Here is an 18,857-nt window from a genome sequence, read left to right on the forward strand (position 1 = left end):
TTGGCAAAGATGGGTTCGAAGAAAACAGAAGCCATATTATGTAGGACTAGGTGAGTAAGTGCAATAGAAAGTCATTGAAAATTTTTACATGTTTAAAATTGTTATTTTAGAAGCAAAATAGATAGTGGGGATTAATGGTGGAAATGAAACCAGGTAAGAAATAGGAGTTACTTGGACTAGTGTGTTGCAGAGGAAATAGAAGTGGACATACTCAATGTGTATTTTGAACCTAGTTTGCAAGGACTTAGTGATGGGCTGAAATAGGGAGTTAAGGGGATAATTGATGGATGTTGGTGCCTTTTACTGAATTGAGGGAGAGTGAGAGGCTAACAATTTTTTTTTGTATTTTTCCAAAGTTAGATGAGGGGAGGCAGTCAGACAGACTCTCGCATACAACCGACCCAGATCCACCTGGCATGCCCACCAGGGGACGATGCTCTGCCCATCTGGGCCATTGCTCTAATGCCAGAGCCATTCTAGTGCTTGAGGCAGAGGCCATGGAGCCGTCCTCAGCGCCCAGGCCAACTTTGCTTCAATAGAGCTTTGGCTGTGGGAGGGGAAGAGAGAGATAGAGAGGAAGGAGAGGGGGAGGGGTGGAGAAGCAGATGGGCACTTTTCCTGTGTGCCCTGACCGGGAATTGAACCCTGGACGTCCACACACCAGGCTGACACTCCACCATTGAGCCAACTGGCCAGGGCCAAGAGGCTAACAATTTTTAAGAGTGCATCAGTTAGGAATCAATTGAGGAAGCAAAACTACCATGAGTATTCTGGAATAAAGAGTTTACTATGGGAATAAGTGTTTATGCCTGACCAGGCAGGCGCAGTGGATAGTGTCAGACTGGGACACGGAGGACCCAGGTTCAAAACCCCAAGGTCGCTGGCTTGAGTGTGGGCTCATCTGGTTTGAGCAAAGCTCATCAGCTTGAGTCCGAGGTCGCTGGCTTGAGCAAGGGGTCACTCGCTCTGCTGTAGCCCTCTGGTCAAGGCACATATGAGAAATCAATCAATGAACAACTAAGGAGCCGCAATGAAGAATTGATGCTTCTCATCTCTCTCCCTTCCTGTCTGTCTATCCCTATCTGTCCCTCTCTCTGTCTCTCTCTGTCACACACACACACACACACACACACACACACAGAAATAGACAGGAATGTTATATATTTTTCATGGACATAGATAAAAGTGTGGTGATTACCAGGGGGAAGGGAAGGGTAGAGAGGGAGAGGGGTGGGGGAAGGGGAGGGGCTTAAAGAGAAACAAAATAGCCTGACCAGGCAGTGGCGCAGTGGATAGAGCATCAGACTGGGATGCGGAAGGACCCAGGTTCGAGACCTCAAGGTCGCCAGCTTGAGTGCGGGCTCATCTTGTTTGAGCAAGGCTCACCAGCTTGGACCCAAGGTCGCTGGCTCCAGCAAGGGGTTGCTCGGTCTGCTGAAGGCCCACGGTCAAGGCACATGTGAGAAAGCAATTAATGAACAACTATGGTGTTGCAACGCACAACGAAAAACTAATGTTTGATGCTTCTCATCTCTCTCCATTCCTGTCTGTCTGTCCCTGTCTATCCCTCTCTTTGACTCTCTCTCTGTCTCTGTAAATAAATAAATAAATAAATTTTTTTTTAAAAAAAAGAGAGAAACAAAATATAGGGTGACAGAGGATGATTTGACTTTGGGTGATGGGTATACAGCATAATTGACTGTCCAAATGATGTAGAGATGTATTCTCTAAATCTATGTACTCTGGTTGACCAATATCACCCTGTTAAATTAGTCTAAATAAAAAAATTAAAAAAAAAAGTTTATATGATGAGAGAAGCTCAGGAAGCAGTGGTCCAAAAATGGAAAGTTGGAGAATTAGACCTGAGTCACTAACCAATGCACCTGAAGGCTGGGTGAATTAGAGGCCTTGCAGGGGAATCTGGAAAGCTGGGCACATCCAGTTGTGGTGGGACCTTGAAGGAGAGCTAGTGGAAAGCTTTATGGAAGGCTGTTCTGTGGCTGGTGGCAGGCCTGGAGTCAGTGTTGGTTAGCAGGGCTGACAGTTGGGAAAAAAAGAGCTAAATGCAGACCAGAGCAGAGAGAGAGAGAGAGAGAGAGAGAGAGATATCAAACTGAAACCCACCTCTGCATATTTTTTCTCTATATTTAACAAAGTTCAAACATTGCGTTTTTTTAAAATCTAGAACCTATTGCACTTACTCACCCAGTCCTACATAATATAGCTTTTCCCAGTTTCTCCGAACTCATATTTGCCAACCTCTCTAATACCATAGTCACCACATGTGAGTTTGTTTTTTGTTTTGTTTGGTTTGGTTTTTAGCCAGGGGAGACCATGAATACAGTCCCACACTACCACACATTATGCAGTCGAGTTTCCCACATTTGGGGATATCACCGGGGTCAGCACACTGGAGTGCAGTGGATTAGCCTCACTCTGGGAAAACCACAATTGTGATCATGGTATCTCCCCTGTCAGGTAAGTATCATATGTGGCTTCTTAATTTAAATTAAGATTAAATAAAACAGACCCTGGCCGGTTGGCTCAGCGGTAGAGCGTCGGCCTGGCGTGCGTGGGACCCGGGTTTGATTCCCGGCCAGGGCACATAGGAGAAGCGCCCATCTGCTTCTCCACCCCTCCCCCTCTCCTTCCTCTCTGTCTCTCTCTTCCCCTCCCCCAGCCGAGGCTCCATTGGAGCAAAGATGGCCCCGGGCACTGGGGATGGCTCCTTGGCCTCTGCCCCAGGCGTTAGAGTGGCTCTGGTCGCGACAAAGCGACGCCCCGGAGGGGCAGAGCATCGCCCCTGGTGGGCGTGCCGGGTGGATCCCGGTCGGGCGAATGCGGGAGTCTGTCTGACTGTCTCTCCCCGTTTCCAGCTTCAGAAAGAAAAAAAAAAGATTAAATAAAACAATATTTAGTTCCTCAGTCACACTAGCCACCTATCAAGTGTTCAATAGCCACATATGGCTAATGATTCTGGTAATGGACAGCATCAACACAGAACATTTGCATCACTGCGGAAAGTTCTACTGAACAGCAGAGATCAAAGAACAATCCACTTACATTTTCAGTTGTCTTGTTACAAAAAGTATTTGAATGGATGCAATCAGTGAGGTAGAAGACTAGGAAGAGAACAAGGACAAGAATCTAAGGTCTATGCTCTGGCAAAGTTCAATTCATGGGGAATGAGTCTAGGAGGAGCAGCCTGTAAAGAAGTGTGAGATGGAATGGCCAGAGAAGATTCAAGAGAGTGTGATGTTTCAGAAAAGAGCAATTTATTTTAAAAGGAGCAAACGATCAACTATGTTGAATGAATGCAGTAAAGAGTTTGAGTTAAGACTGGAATAGAGCCTGACCAGGCGGTGGCGCAGTGGATACAGCGTTGGACTGGGGTGCGGAGGACCCAGGTGCGAGACCCCGAGGTCGAGGTCGCCAGCTTGAGTGCGGGCTCTTGTGGTTTGAGCAAAGCTCACCAGCTTGGACCCAAGGTTGCTGACTCGAGCAAGGAGTTACTTGGCCTGCTGTAGCCCCACAGTCAAGGCACATATGAGAAAGCAATCAATGAACAACTAAGGTGTCGCAAGGAGAAACTAATGATTGATGCTTCTCATCTCTCTCCGTTTCTGTCTGTCTGTTCCTATCTATCCCTCTCTCTGACTCTCTGTCTCTGTAAAAAAAAAAAAGGAAAAAAAAAAAAAAGACTGGAATAGAAAAGTGATCTTAAAAAGAGCAGTTTCAGTAGGGACATGAGGGTGATAGGTTAGAATGGGATAAGGGAACATTAAGAGGGGAAGTGGAAGCAGCTTACGAGGAATGCTCTTTCAAGACCTTTGAGAGAGGGTCCAGAGAAATGGGTGATTACTTAAAAGAGATGTGGGAGGCCCTGGCCGGTTGGCTCAGTGGTAGAGCGTCGGCCTAGCGTGCGGAGGACCCGGGTTCGATTCCCGGCCAGGGCACATAGGAGAAGCGCCCATTTGCTTCTCCACCCCTCCGCCGTGCTTTCCTCTCTGTCTCTCTCTTCCCCTCCCGCAGCCAAGGCTCCATTGGAGCAAAGATGGCCCGGGCGCTGGGCATGGCTCTGTGGCCTCTGCCTCAGGCGATAGAGTGGCTCTGGTCGCAATATGGCGACGCCCAGGATGGGCAGAGCATCGCCCCCTGGGGGGCAGAGCACCGCCCCTGGTGGTTGTGCCAGGTGGATCCCGGTTGGGCGCATGCGGGAGTCTGTCTGACTGTCTCTCCCTGTTTCCAGCTTCAGAAAAAAGAAAAAAAAAAAAAAAAAAAAAAAGAGATGTGGGTTCAGGACGGGTATTTTTGGTCTTGTTTTGTTTTTTAAGATGGGAGAAGCATATTTACATACCGATATGGAAAGAAAAAAGTTGAGGATGCAGAAGAGAGAGGAGTTGAATAAAGGAATAAGGTTTTTGAGAAGACATGAATGAAGAGAATAAATGTAACTATTAAAGAGAAAAGGACTAGATCAGCAGAAAGCAGGAGAAAAATACAGCAAATATTTAGAGATGGGCAAAGCTAGTTTGAGGAAGATCACACACACAGCAAGAGAGGAGACACAAAGTTGTCAGCCATTTGAACTGCTAGCATGCTCTTGTCCCTCCCCCTACAGTTCCCATGAGTGCTGATTGGACAATATTTCATCCCTCAGTCTCAGATTCCTCACTTCCCCCTTAATGCCCAGCTCTTTCCATATATCCTAAAAGTAATACTGTTTTTATTTGGCTAAAGTGAGATCCTTGATCTAGCACAAAGGGCTCAATTAAAATATTCTCATTTAAAATTCAATGATTTATAGAAGTCAGTTGCATTATTGTGTCTATTTCTTCATTACAGCTGATAAAATGTGACAAAATTGACTAGTTCTTCTCACCTTGTATATGCATAGTGATTAGTGAAGTGATAGAAAAGTGTGAGGAGCCTGACCTGTGGTGGCACAGTGGATAAAGCATAGGCCTGGAATGCTGAGGTTGCCGGTTCAAAACCCTGGGCTTGCCCGGTCAAGGCACATATGGGAGCTGAAGCTTCCTGCTCCTCCCCCCTTCTTTCTCTCTCTCTCTCCTCTAAAATGAATAAATAAATAAAAAACTTTTAAAAAAATCAAATGCTTTTTTAAAAAAAGAAAAGTGTGAGGAAATAAAAGTCCTGGGGAACTAGATCATAGAATCTTTTAAGAAGAGAAAGATAATTATATAGTTTATCAAACTATTACTTTATATTTATCAAACTATTACTTTATATATCTTCAGTCCCTTTTTTATTTTAAATATATTTTATTATAAAAATAATATACATTCCAAATAAAAGTTCAAGTGTTACATAAATATATAAAATAGAAGTAAAATATCCCATAAACTCATTGCAAAAGATGATTAGTATATAAAAGTACAAATGGTATATATTTCTCCAGATACTAATATTACATTCATATATTTGAAAATAGTGGTTTTGTTTCATATCATATATATAAAATTTTATTAATAAAACTTGCTTTTTAAATTTAATATGCATATTTTGGCCACCTTTACCTATGGTCTCATCATTAATTATTGCAATGTTATACTCTTACAATAATATACTCATGCTTCAGCCTGACTAAGTGGTAGTGCAGTGAATAGAGTGGCAGACTGGGATATGAAGGACCCAGATTCAAAACCTGGAGGTTGCCGGCTTGAGCGCAGGCTCATCCAGCTTAAGCATGGGCTCACCAGCTTGAGCGTGGGGTCACTAGCTTTAGCGTGGAATCATAGACATGACCCCCTGGTTGCTGGCTTGAGCCCAAGTCACTGACTTGAAACCCAAAGTCACTGGCTTGACCCCAAGGTTGCTGGCTTGAGCAAGGGGTCACTCACTCTGCTCTAGCCCCTGGGTCAAGGTACATATGAGAAAGCAATCAATGAACATCTCAGGTGCCACAACTATGAGTTGATGCTTCTCATCTCTTTTCCTTCCTGCCTGTCTGTTCCTTTCTCACTGTCAAAAAAAACACAACACATATATATATATATACTCACACTTCAATTGACATATAATTTTAACATCTAAAGATGTCATAAAAATTTTTTACTTCAAGTAATATCTAGAATACTTGTCTAGGTTCAGTTCTTAAAAATATACCTAGTGCGCCTTACCAGGCAGTGGCGCAGTGGATAGAGCGTCGGACTGGGATGCGGAGGACCCAGGTTCGAGACCCCAAGGTCGCCAGCTTGAGCGCAGGCTCATCTGGTTTGAGCAAAGCTCACTAGGTTGGTTGGACTCAAGGTCACTGGCTCGGGCAAGGGGTCACTCGGTCTGCTGAAGGCCCACAGTCAAGGCACATATGAGAAAGCAATCAATGAACAACTAAGGTGTCGCAATGAAAAACTGATGATTGATGCTTCTTATCTCTCTTCGTTCCTGTCTGTCTGTCCCTGTCTATCCCTCTCTCTGGCTTTCACTCTGTCCCTGTAAAAAAAAAAAAAAAATATATATATATATAAATATATATATATATATTTTTTTTTTTATACACACACACACACACACACACACTAGAAAGCCCGGCGGTCATACGAAATGACCGCTGTTCTAGATATTATAAATTGTAATTAAAATGATCTGTGCAAAGGTGTCTGCTAATTCAAACTGAATTACCCAGGGCAGGTGGCGAGGATGCCCCTTTGCTTAGTGCCCCACGGGGTTTCCCCCTTCTACTTGCTTAATTGCTTAAAGTAGAGTGCAATGAAGGAAACCACTGGCGGTACATTTCTTTCTTTTTTTTTATTTTTATTTATTTATTTTTTACAGAGACAGAGAGTGAGTCAGAGAGAGGTATAGACAGGGACAGACAGACAGGAATGGAGAGGTGAGAAGCATCAATCATTAGTTTTTCATTGTGCGTTGCAACACCTTAGTTGTTCATTGATTGCTTTCTATATGTGCCTTGACCGCGGGCCTTCAGCAGACCAAGTAACCCCTTGCTGGAGCCAGCGACCTTGGGTTCAAGCTGGTGGGCTTTTCCTCAAACCAGATGAGCCCGCACTCAAGCTGGTGACCTCGGGGTCTTGAACCCAGGTCTTCTGCATCCCAGTCCGATGCTCTATCCACTGCGCCACCACCTGGTCAGGCGACTGGCGGTACATTTCTTAAGAGCCACTGCTAGCTCAATAAATAAAGGTGATTTAAATAATAAAATGTTAATTCACATGTCAAAGATCTCTTTGTACACAACATTTCTTGTGTAGATCTTTCCATCATTTGTAAGCTCGCCTTGCAGAGGACCATCAATTATTTTTAATTTTACGTCCGTTCTTTCACAAAACTCTTGAATAGGCAACATAAAGTTGACCATGTCCAAATGCAGGCTCAGGTAAAAAAAATGCCAACACGCTTAAGCGTTTGGCCCTGAGACTTATTGATGGTCATAGCAAAGGCAAGTTTTACAGGAAATTGTCTACGTCTCAATTGAAACAGCAACCCTGTTCGAGATGGAGCCAAATCAATTCTTGGAATGACATGTATTTCACCTTTAGAGGAGCCAAAGACTTAGCTATTATGACATTATTTTTCAATTGGAGAACCTCTAAAGAAATTACGTTAAGACGTAGTTTTTATGTAAAACAGATGATTGCCAATGCAAACAAATGTTCACCTTCCCCCTGACCCGCTCAATTTGCGTTCAGCCATGGCAACTTCACCCCATTGGCTAGTACAGTTATGCAAGCAACCAATAAGCTATCAGCAACAAACAGACACTTAAGCCGCATATAATAAAGATATATATATCATATATATATGATCTACCGGAAAGTTCTGTCCGTTTTTGGAATAAAACAAAAGACAAATTTTTCTTACCATCAATAAACTTTATTAAATAATAGATTTCCACACCAATCCTATCTTCTAAATATGGTCCAAAATGGTCTGCTGAGCTGAATTAAGCCTTTCTGCGATCTCCGATGTTGTCAGAAAAGGATCTTGCTCCAACATGGTCTTAACAACATCGTCATTGATCAAAGATGGTCGCCCAGAACATGGCTTATCAGAAAGGTCAAAATCACCTGTTTCAAATTTTTTGAACCATCTTCTGCATGTCCTATCAGAAACTGTACCTTCACCAAACACTTTCAATAAATTTCTACATGCTTCTGTAGCATTTCTTCCTTGTTGAAATTCATATACAATACAGTGGCGTAAATGAACTTTATCAGTAGCCATGGGTACACTATCGCTTCACACATAAGACTAACGTGAATCAACTTTGTTTTAGTTAATTTGCTATGTCAGTATGTATATATTAAGTGATAAAAATAGAGAGGCACACATGCGCCAAATAAACATGTGCTTACGTGTCGAAACTTGTGATAGAAACGGACAGAACTTTCCAGTAGACCTAGTGCTGGCTGGATTGTCAGATGGTTAGAGCTTTGTCCCAAAACACAAAGGTTGTGGGTTTCTCAGTCAGGAAACATATAGGAACAGGTCAATGTTTCTGTTTCTCTCTTTCTCTCTACTTCTCTCTAAAATCAATAAATAAAAAAATTTTGCCTGACCTGTGGTGCTTTTTGGCGCAGTGTATACAGTGTTGACCTGGAATGCTGAAGTTGCCAGTTTGAAACACTGAGCTTGCCTGGTCAAATCACATATGGGCATTGATGCTTCCTCTTCCTCCCACCGCCCTTCTCTCTCTCTCTTTCTTTCTTTCTCCGCTCTTTCTAAAAATGAATAAAATCTAAAATACATAAATAAATAAATAGTTTTTAAAATATGCCAACAGCCCTGGCCGGTTGGCTCAGTGGTAGAGCGTCGGCCTGGTGTGCGGGAGTCTTGGGTTCGATTCCCGGCCAGGGCACACAGGAGAAGCGCCCATCTGCTTCTCCACCCCTCCCCCTCTCCTTCCTCTCTGTCTCTCTCTTCCCCTCCCACAGCCAAGGCTCCATTGGAGCAAAGTTTGCTCAGGCGCTGAGGATGGCTCTGTGGCTTCTGCCTCAGGCGCTAGAATGGCTCTGATTGCGGAAGAGCGATGCCCCAAGATGGGCAGAGCATCACCCCCTGTTGGGCATGCCGGGTGGATCCCAGTCGGGCACATGCTGGAGTCTGACTGCCTCCCCATTTCCAACTTCAGAAAAAAAAAAAAAAGATGCCAACAATGGCCTGACCAGGTGGTGGCACAGTGGATAGAGTGTTGGCCTAGGATGCAGAGGACTCAGGTTCAAAACCCCAAGATCACCAGCTTGAGTGTGGACTCATCTGGCTTGAGCACAGGCTCAACAGCTTGAGTATGGTATCATCAATATGACCCCATGGTTGCTTGCTTGAGCCCAAAGATCTCTGGCTTGAAGCTCAAGGTTGCTGGCTTGAGCAAAGGGTCACTGGCTGTGCTGTAGCCTCCAAGTCATGGAACATATGAGAAAGAAATCAATGAACAACGAAAAGGCCGCAACTACGAGTTGATGCTTTTTTTAAAATTTATTTTTCTTATTATTTTTATTCATTCATTTTTAGAGAGAGAGTAGAGAGAAAGAGAGAGAGAGAGAAGAAGGGGAGGAGCAGGAAGCATCAACTCCTGTATGTGCCTTGACCAGGGAGGCCCAGGGTTTCGAACCGGCGACCTCAGCATTTTCCAGGTTGATGCTTTATCCACTGCATTACCACAGGTCAGGCAAGTTGATGCTTTTTATCTCTCTCCCTTCCTGTCTGTCTGTCCCTACCTGTCCCTCTCTCTGTTTCTCTCCCTGTGTCTGCCTTTCTTGCTTAAAAAAAAAAATGCAAACAATGCCTTTGTTATCTAAAAAGTAAATAAGTAAATAAAAATATATCAAAATGACAAGCCTTGTTCACATTACTGATATTCTCTGATTTGAAATAATGGTAATATATATATGACCACATGGTCATTGGTTGCACATAAATTCAGAAACGCCTTGAATTCTTTTGAAGTCAGTATTTAACAGTTCAGTCTTCTACGTGCTAAAGATGATATGTAATATGTAACAGCAGGTTTTTATCTTAATTCCAAAACCAAAGCCAAGTTTCAATGTAATACTTACAGCAAAATGTATAGACTATAGCCAAAGCTTTATTTAAAGACAAATTTATAATTATATACATGTTTCCACTTTGGAAAAATATAGAATGAAAATAAATGAATAAATGCCTGCCCTGTGGTGGCACAGTGGATAAAGCTACCTGGAACACAGAGGTCACTGGTTTGAAACCCTGGGCTTGCCCAGTCAAGGCACATATGGGAGTTGATGCTCCCTGCTCCTGTCCCCTTCTTTCTCTCTCTCTCTCTCTCTCTCTTTCTCTAAAATGAATAAATAAAATCTTTAAAGAAAAGAAAATAAATGAACAAGACAACATTCCAATTATAAAAAAAGAAAAATGAAATACAAAGTGTAAATTTTAAAAAGAAAAAATGGGGAAAACAAAAAATTAATTGAAAAACAAGAGAAAAATGTAATTGATTTATATACTTCAGAACTATTCTTTTAAATGCAAACAAATGTCAGACAGTGTAATTGGGGAAAGAGTATGAAAACACAGTTCAGAAAATTAGAATGACAATAGAATGACCATGATTAATTTTTAAATCTTTTTTTTTTTTTAATTCATTGAGGGGACAGGAGCAGAGACAAACTCCCACCTATAACCAGGATCCACCAGGTAAGCCCACTACAAGGCGATGCTCTGCCTATCTGGGGCGTTGCTCCTTTTCTCACCAACCAAACTATTCTTAGCCCCTGAGGCAAAGACCATGGAGCCATCCTCAGAGCCCAGGGCCAATTTGCTCCAATTGAGCCATGACTGCAGGAGGAAAGAGATAGTTGGATGGATGGATAGATAGATAGATAGATAGATAGATAGATAGATAGATAGATAGATAGATGATATATTGCTCACAAAAATTAGGGGATATTTCAAAATGAGTATGAACAGATAAAAAAAGAAGCATTTGATTTTTTTTAAAACAAGAACATCAGAAAATCAAATAACATGTCAAAGAAAATTGTTTGATTATACAAATGAGATGCAAAACCAACTTTTATTTCATTGGTGAAAATGCACTATACAAAAGGCTGAAAGTACTGGAGTAGCTGCATGTTCCCTGATCCCCTAATTTTTGTGAGCAGTGTAGATAGATAGATAGAAGTGAGAGGGGAAGAGGTGGAGAAGCAGATGGGTGCTTCTCCTTTGTGCTCTGACCAGGAATTGAACCCGGGACATCCACATGCCAGGCCAACACTCTACCACTGAGCCAACTGGCCAGGGATAAAATAATTTTATGTAATACTTCATACTACTTTCTGGATATGAATGTGAAAATATTGATAAAATTAAAAATTTCTGGGAAAGCATGTTATTAAAAGTAAGTGAAATAAAAAATAGATGGAGACTAAAAACTATGGGAGAACTTGCAAAAGATGTTAAAGAATTAACTACTAATGGGTTTTTGGCCTGGATAATTTGAAGGTTTTTTTCCATGGAAAATATGATTATCGTGTTATATAAAGTGTTACATAAAATAGAAAAATATGGACATTTTCTTAGTTCATTTAAAAAAATCAGCATAAGCTCTGATATAAAATCTTACACAACATGTACACAGACACATAGACACACAAATTCAGACCCGTTTCCTTTATGAAAAGAAACGTAAAAACCCTAATTAAAATAAATACTTGCAAACAAAAACAAGTACTTGCAAGTTAATTAAAAAAATGTTTTTTTAATTTATTATTGATTTTAACAAGAGAGGAAAAGAGAGGGAAAGAGACAAGAACATTGATCTGTTCCTGTATGTGCCCTGACTGGGGATTGAATCAGGAACTTCTGCAACAACTTAATTTAAATAATTTTGCTGAAGTGAGAAGCAGGGAGACAGAGAGACAGACTCTCCCGCATGCACCTGACTGGGATCCACCCAGTATGTCCACCAGGGAGCGATGCTCTGCCCATCTGGGTTGTTGCTCTGTTGCAGCTGGAGCCATTCTAGCTCCTGAGGCAGAGGCCATAGAGCCATCCTCAGCACCTGGGCCAACTTTGCTCCAATGGAGCCTTGGCTGTGGGAGGGGAACAGAGAGACAGAGAAAAAGGAGAGGAGGAAGGGTGGAGAAGCAGATGAGTACCTCTCCTGTGTGCCCTGGCTGGGAATTGAATCTGGGACTCCCACACACCTGGCTGACCCTCTACCACTGAGCAAACCAGCCAGGGCAAGCCAGGACTAAATTTTACAATTTGTTATAAAATATACTACAGTATATCCCCAAACACCTGATCTAATACATCACATCAATAGCTCAAAGAACCTGACCAGGTGATAGTGCAGTGAATAGAGCATTTACCTGGGACATTGAGGACCCAGGTTGGAAACCCTGAGGTCACTGGCTTGAGTGTGTGTTCACCAGCTTGAGCACGGGGTCATTGGCTCTTGAGCATAGGATCATAGACGTGACCCCACAGTCACATGCTTGAGCCCAAGGTCGCTGGCTTGAGCAAGAGGTCGCTGGCTTGAGCAAGAGGTCACTGGCTCAGCTACAGCTCCCCAGTCAAGGTACGTTTGAGAAAGCAATCAATGAACAATTAAAATGCTGCAACTATGAGTTGATGCTTCTTATCTCTCTCCCTTCCTGTCTGTCTTTGTGTGTGTGTGTGTGTGTCTCTCTCTCTCTCTCTCTCTCTCGCTAAAAAAAAAAAAAAGTAGTTCAAACGGAGTAAGCTATATTTTCATTTAGATTTAGATAGATGCTAAAAAGGCATCTGATAAAATTAAATTTACTTTTTTTTTTTTTTTTTTTTTTTTTACAGAGAGAGAGAGTCAGAGTGAGGGACAGACAGGAATGAAGAGATGAGAAGCATCAATCATTAGTTTTTTGTTGTGCATTGCAACATCTTAGTTGTTCATTGATTGCTTTCTCATATGTGCCTTGGCCACGGGCCTTCAGCAGACCGAATAACCCCTTGCTTGAGCTAGAGACCTTGGGTCCAAGCTTGTAAGCTTTTTTTGCTCAAACCAGATGAGCTTGCGCTCAAGCTGCTGATCTCGGGGTCTCGAACCTGGGTCCTCAGCATCCCAGTCCGATGCTCTATCCACTGTGCCACCGCCTGGTCAGGCTACTTTTTTTTTTTAACATTCAGTCAACCTTATTTAGGGTTCTTCCTTTCTGTCTGTTTTTCTATCTCTCTCTCTGTGTCAATAGTTCCCAAATAGATTTAGGACAATAAACATCTGGAAATTAATATAGCAATATATGTGAAGAGCTTTAAAATAATCATATTTGTTGATCCAGTATAATTTTGCTTCTAGGGCTTTATGCTAAGAAAATAATCATAGACCTTAAAAACATTTAAGGAAAAAGGGAGGTGTATATAATAGTGTAATATGCTTTACATAGAAAATAGAAAATATATATTTTAATTTAATGCAACCTCAGTTCGATCCCTGGTTCAGGACACATACAGGAACAGATTGATGTTCTTGCCTCTCTCTCTCTCTCTCTCTCTTCCTCTCTCTCTAAAATAAATAAAATAAAATAAAAGTACATTTAATGCAACTTTATTTATTGAGCACTTGTTATATGCTAGATTCTATCTCCAGCAGTAGAAACACAGATGAACAAAATAGTCGTTCCTTCACTCAGAAGACCAAAACTCAGCTGAACAGTTATTTAACATGGTGATTAGTTCAAAGATAAGGGAAAGAATGCTGTTGAAGCTCTTAGAAATAGTGACTCACCTAGCCTGACCAGGCGGTGGTGCAGTGGATAGAGTGTTGGACTACAATGCGGACGACCCAGGTTCGAGACCCCGAGGTTGCCAGCTTGAGCATGGGCTCATCTGGTTTGAGCAAAGCTCACCAGCTTGGACCCAAGGTCGCTGGCTCGAGCAAGGGATTACTCAGTCTGCTGAAGGCCTGCGGTCAAGGCACATATGAGAAAGCAATCAATGAACAACTAAGGTGTTGCAACGTGAAACGAAAAACTAATGATTGAAGCTTCTCATCTCTCTGTCCTTGTCTATCCCTCTCTCTGACTCTCTCTCTGTCTCTGAAAAAAAGAGAAAGAAATAGTGACTCACCTAGACTTAAAAGTCAGAGAAGGTTTCCCGAGGAGGTGAGGCATACACTGGGTTGTCAACACTGCCTAGGTGCTAAGGGATTCCTTAAGATTCTATGCTGGGTCCTTTTCTTTTCTTGCTTTATACACTCTTTCTAAGCAATCTCTTTCATTTCTATGGCTTTAGTCACAATCTATATGTGTACCACTTCTAAATCAATAACTCTGGTTCATGACCATCACTACCATGTGATACATATACCTCAAACTGAACATTTTTTGTTTCCTTTCCATCCCTCCATTCCAGTTCTTTCTCTAGCATTCCCAGTACAGAAAATGGCATTTTCATTTCTCCCATTACCAAAGCCAGACTCAGACGCATTCTTTTTTTTTTTTCTAGACTCATTCTTAATTCCTCTCTTCCTTTTTTTCTCTATAATCATGCAATCTATATACACTACGGGGCTGGCAGCTCAAACGTTCAAATATTTCTTGAAACCATCCACTTTCCCCCGTTTTCAAAACTACTCCTTTAGTGTCAGTCACCATTCTCTCTCTGACTTTGATTATCGAACTACCTTCTTTATTGGTCTTCTTGCCTCCAGTGTTGCTCTCAGGGCCAGTTTCAGGGGCAGATGACCTGTGCAGTTGCACAGCGCCCTGCACTCAAAAGAGCCCCTCGCTTGATGTTATGCTGTATTGTCACATTCTTGCAATTATTAATATTTTTATCTTTGAACTAGTGTTTTGTAAGGGAAGTCCAATTGGACAAGAAAGCACGTGTGGCCTGACCAGGCGGTGGCGCAGTGGATAGAGTATTGAACTGGGATGTGGAGGACCCAGGTTCGAGACCCCGAGGTCACCAGCTTGAGCACAGGCTCATCTGGTTTGAGCAAAACTCACCAGCTTGGACCCAAGGTCGCTGGCTCGAGCAAGTTACTCTGTCTGCTGAAGGCCCACAGTCAAGGCACATATGAGAAAGAAATCAATGAACAACTAAGGTGTCACAATGAAAAACTGATGATTGATGCTTCTCATCTTTCTCAGTCCCTCTCTGTCTGTCCCTATCTGTCCCTCTCTCTGTCTCTGTAAAAAAAAAAAAAGAAAGCACGTGTGTGAACTAAGGAGATAAATGCAATATGCATATCTGCCATTTCTTGTTGTTATGTGAAAGAAGCATCTTCTAAAGAGTCTGAGAAGGAGCAGTTAGAAATCTGTGAAAAATATAAGAGAGAATAATGTTATAAGACACCAAAGAAAAAGAGTATTTCAGGCAGGAGGAAACAGTCATCAAGGTCAGATGCTGCTGAGAGGTCAAGCAAGAAGGGAACTCAAAGCTCCATTGGATTTAGTAACAAGGTCATCTGGTAACTTTGGAAAGGGAAAATTTAGTGGAATGAAGAGGACAAAAGTGAGAATGCAAAGGGCTGAAGTGAGGAAATCAGTATCTGAAGAGAGTTATAGACGAATATTTCAAGAAATGTGGCTGTAGAAGAGGAACAACAGATAACCCATTAGTTAGAAAGGGACATTAAAGTAAGGGATATTTTAATTTTTGTGTAAAGAGGTACAGGACACTTAAAGTTAGGAGGATCCAAAAAGAGAGAGAGAGAAGTTGAAAATAGAGGAGAAAGAAGGGATTATCTTTATACTTACGTTTTTAAGAGGGCACGTAAGCTTCAAGAACAAGGGCAGGAGTCATTGTTTTGTTCACTATTTTGTGTCTAGACAGTATATTTGTTTCCTAGGGCTGGTGTAATAAGCTGTACCACTGAGGTATAGTTGGTGGTAGCACAAACTGGGTGGCTTAAAACAACATTTATTCTCTCACAGTTCTGGAGGCTAGAAGTCTGAAATCAAGGTCACACTCCCTCTGAAACCTTCTTTGCTTCTTTTTAGTTTCTGGTGCTATGTAGGCAATCTTTGGCTTGCAACTGTATAACTCTAATTCTCTCTGTATTTCTGTCTTTACGTGGTCCTCTTCTTTTTTTTTTTTTTTTTTTACATAGGCAGAGATAGACAGGGACAGACAGACAGAAACGGAGAGAGAGATGGGAAGCATCAATCATTACTTTTTCGTTGTGCGTTGCGACTTCTTAGTTGTTCATTGATTGCTTTCTCACATGTGCCTTGACCGCGAGCCTTCAGCAGACCGAGCAACCCCTTGCTGGAGCCAGTGACCTTGGGTCCAAGCTGGTGAGCTCTTTGCTCAAGCCAGATGAGCCCGTGCTCAAGCTGGCGAGCTCGGGGTCTCGAACCTGGGTCCTTCTGCATCCCAGTCCGACGCTCTATCCACTGCGCCACCACCTGGTCAGGTGTGGTCATCTTCTTATAAGGACACCAGTCATATGGGTTTAGGAGCCCACCCTAATCTGGTATGACTTTACCTTAACTAATTATGCCTGCAAGAACTCTATTTCCAAATGAGGTCACACCTGAGATACTGGAGGTTAGGACTTCAATATATCTTTTTTTTTGGAGGGGGACATAATTCAGTCCATAACAAAGATAAGAAATCTTGAATGATGCCTGACCTGTGGTGGCTCAGTGGATAAAGCGTCAACCTGGAAACACTGAGGTTGCCGGTTCAAAACCCTGGCTTGCCTGGTCAAGGCACATATGGGAGTTGATGCTTCCTGCTCCTCCCCCTTCTCTCTCTTTCTCTCTCTCTCCCCCCTCTCTCCTCTCTAAAATGAATAAATAAATAAATTTAAAAAAAAAGAAATCTTGAATGAATGAATGTATTTGAAGAACTGGGGGAGGAATTTGCCTTAGACCAGAGGAGGGACACCATTCCATTATAGTGAGAGGGAAGAAAGAATAGTGAATACATATAATGGCTGGTGTAAGGAAACTGTGTCATCTGAAATCTTCAAAATTCTCCATGAAGAGGGAGGTGAAAAGAGGTAGGGGAGGGCTCTGCTGTGTGATTCTGCTGCAAGGCAGATGGTAGGGTTCATTCATAGTTGGAGTTTTGCCAGGTAGTAGCCAAAGGAAGACAATAAAGATGAAGGAGTTGGGAACATTGGCATGAGAGGGCCACTGGTAAGTCTTGAAATTAGGCTAGATAGGAAGAGAAGTTAAAGACAAGTGGGTTTTTTATTTTTAATTTTTATTTATTGATGTTTAGAGAGAGAGAAAGGGAGAGAAACAGAGAGAGAGAGAGAGAGAGAGACATCGATTCATTGTTTCATTTATTCATGCCATCATGATTGATTCTATGGTACCCTGACTGGGGATCAAACCCACAACCTCGGCATGTTGGGATGATATTCTAACTGAGCTAAATAGCCAGGGCCTGGAGCTTCTTAATAATTGTGCTATGGAGTACTTGGCCACTCTGGTACAGACTATGGACCTCTTCTCAAAAAATATTTTAAATGCATAAACCAAAATATATAGGAGTACATATAATAAACCATATGATAAAATATACTATTGTTATCAAAACATTTAAACAAATCAAATGTGTGCTACAGTAATGTATATGCATTACAATCTGGATGTTTGTGTACCCCCAGAGCTCACATGTTGAAATTCTAACACCAATGTGATGGTATTGGATGGTTGAGCTTTTGGGAGTTGATTAGGTCATGAGGGTGAAGTCTACATGAATGGAGTTAGTGCTTTTATTTATTTTTAAAATATTTTATTTATTAAAAAAAAATTTTTTTTCAGAGAGAGAGAGGGATAGACAGGGACAGACCTACAGGAACGGAGAGAGATGAGAAGCATCAATCATTAGATTTTTTATTGCGTGTTGCAACATCTTAGTTGTTCATTGATTACTTTCTCATATGTGCTTTGACCGCGGGCCTTCAGCAGACCGAGTAACCCCTTGCTGGAGCCAGCAACCTTGGGTTCAAGCTGGTGGGCTTTTTGCTCAAACAAGATGAGCCCGCGCTCAATCTGGTGACCTCGGGGTCTCGAACCTGGGTCCTCTGCATCCCAGTCCAATGCTGTATCCACTGCGCCACCGCCTGGTCAGACTATTAAAATATTTTATTTATTGATTTTACAGAGAGAGGAGAGAGAGGGATGGGGAGTGAGAAGTATCAACTCATGGTTGCTAGTTGTTCACTCATTGATTCATTGTTGTATGTGCCTTGACTCAGCAAGCCCAGTGTTTCAAATCAGGGACCTCAGCATTTCAGGTTGGTGCTCTGTCCACTGCGCCACCACAGGTCAGGCTGGAATTAGTGCTTTTATAAAAAAGACCCCACAGAGCTCCCTTAACCCTTCCACTGTATGAGGAGGATACAAAAGAAATCTTTGACTAAGAAGAGAGCCCTCACTGAACCATGCTGTACTCTGATTTTAGACTTATATCCTCCCAAAGTGTGAGAATTAAATTTGCTGTTTATAAGCTACTTTTATATAGTACTTTGTTATAGCAGTCCTAAATGACTAAGATAATGTGCCTCTTTGCATTAAAAAACAAGATCTAGTGGCAGGCTTTAAAAAATCATAATTTCCAGATAGAAATAAAAATAAATGAAAAATTTAAGTATTTATATGTGACATGAACTGTAATGTATATGAAAATAGCTACATTTTCTATTGGTAGCAAAGCCACAGACACTGTTAATCACCCTGTAGTATATTGCTCACTTTTATTATTGAAAGAAATGCTAAATTTCAGTTAGTGCTTAGTGAAAATATATAGGTTTTTTCTTTTTTCTTTTTTTCCGTATTTTTCTGAAGTTGGAAATGGGGAGGCAGTCAGACAGACTGCCACATGCGCCCGACTGGGATCCATCTGGTACGCCCACCAGGGGGCGATGCTCTGCCCATCTGGGGCCTTGCTCTGTTGCA

The 18,857-nt window shown here is 42.0% G+C and overlaps 1 non-coding gene across 1 annotated transcript; it reads right to left on the reverse strand.

The window, feature by feature from the left end:
* Positions 1-2,323: 2,323 nt before the first annotated feature.
* On the reverse strand, positions 2,324-2,486 carry LOC136321399 (U1 spliceosomal RNA). Its single transcript, XR_010728654.1, has one exon. It is a non-coding gene; the product is annotated as a U1 spliceosomal RNA (small nuclear RNA).
* Positions 2,487-18,857: the final 16,371 nt, after the last annotated feature.

Source organism: Saccopteryx bilineata, chromosome 1 (genome assembly GCF_036850765.1).
Source record: "Saccopteryx bilineata isolate mSacBil1 chromosome 1, mSacBil1_pri_phased_curated, whole genome shotgun sequence".
Taxonomy (NCBI): domain Eukaryota; kingdom Metazoa; phylum Chordata; class Mammalia; order Chiroptera; family Emballonuridae; genus Saccopteryx; species Saccopteryx bilineata.